The following is a 1,492-nucleotide window of genomic DNA, read 5'->3' as shown; positions in this document are numbered from 1 at the left end:
TTATGAAATTAAAAGTCTACATTATTGAGTTTTATTATTAAACCTTAGACTCTGATAATAATCAAAATAAATATTTAATGGGGACTAAAATTAAAAAAAATGTGATGTTGTAGGTAATGAGATGTTTGACTAAGGATTTATAGTGCAAGATGGCAAATAAGAGGGAGTAAGAAGGAAATTTTTCCTACACCATAGATATTTGACACATAGCACTCTTAAGGTGAAGTTTTAAGAAACAAATTATATATATATATATATATATATATATATATATATATATATATAAAGAAGAGAGGGAGGACATTTTCCTCCCATCCTCCACTCTTCTTCATTCTTTTATTTTCTTTCTTCATCCTCTCCACTTTCTCTCTTAATTTTTCCATTACTTTACCATTTCAAATTTAATCCTTACCTCCAAATTTCTCCCTCCTTTCCAATTTACCAATCTTAAAAGCTTTCCCATACCTACCTAAGAAAAGAATTCATATCTAAGGAGAAATCAAGCTAAAATAACATTGGGAGATAGACTTAGGGTTTTGACTTTATAAAATGGAGGTAAGTAATTGAGCTTAATTTTGTTAAGTTAATATTTATTAAAACTCTTGTCATTCTTCAATTATATTATGAAAATGTTGTTAGGTATGGATGTATGGGAAGGTTGTGTAATTATAGAATGTTAGGTTGTTATATATTAGAAGTTTAAATTTGAAATGTGATATGGAATGATTGAGGTGCATTTAGGTTGAAAGGTGTAACGATCGGGAACCAACCACTAGAGGAATTGTCCGCTTTGGCCATAAGCCTCACGGTTTTGTCCCATAGGTGGAATGGAGAACTTCCCAGGAGGTCGAGAAGATTAGCATGGCCCCTGCGCAAGGATGACACGCACAAATCGAGAAATGGTCCAAATTTTTAAAGGTCCCTTAGGCAAATCCCACATCGGCAAAGCACGGAGATGGTCTTGGGTTCAAAAAGTAATGATATATAAAATGGGAAACTAATCACTAGAGGCGCCTTTTGGTGGAATGGCCTGGAGAGTTGGAAGAACTCCAGGGTTAAACGTGCTCGATTGAGAGAAATCCTAGGATGGGTGACCTCCTGGGAAGTTCTCCATTCCACCTATGGGACAAAACCGTGAGGCTTATGGCCAAAGCGGACAATTCCTCTAGTGATTGGAGCCCGATCGTTATAATTGGTATCAGAGCCGCTCGCGTGTCCTCTTGAGCGATGGTGGGGCAAACCTCAGCGAGGACGCTGAGTCCCGAAAGGGGGGGAGAAGGTCCCTTAGGCAAATCCCACATCGGCAAAGCACGGAGATGGTCTTGGGTTCAAAAAGTAATGATATATAAAATGGGGGAACTAATCACTAGAGGCGCCTTTTGGTGGAATGGCCTGGAGAGTTGGAAGAACTCCAGGGTTAAACGTGCTCGCTTGAGAGAAATCCTAGGATGGGTGACCTCCTGGGAAGTTCTCCATTCCACCTATGGGACAA

General features: G+C 38.7%; 1 pseudogene; it reads left to right on the top strand.

Annotated features, from left to right (window-relative positions):
- Nucleotides 1-848: 848 nt before the first annotated feature.
- LOC131183728 (U6 spliceosomal RNA) lies at nucleotides 849-914 on the top strand (annotated as a pseudogene).
- The last annotated feature ends 578 nt before the right edge of the window (nucleotides 915-1,492 follow it).

This window comes from Hevea brasiliensis, chromosome 9 (assembly GCF_030052815.1).
Source record: "Hevea brasiliensis isolate MT/VB/25A 57/8 chromosome 9, ASM3005281v1, whole genome shotgun sequence".
NCBI classification, from domain to species: domain Eukaryota; kingdom Viridiplantae; phylum Streptophyta; class Magnoliopsida; order Malpighiales; family Euphorbiaceae; genus Hevea; species Hevea brasiliensis.
This window is presented reverse-complemented; position numbering and strand designations above follow the sequence as displayed.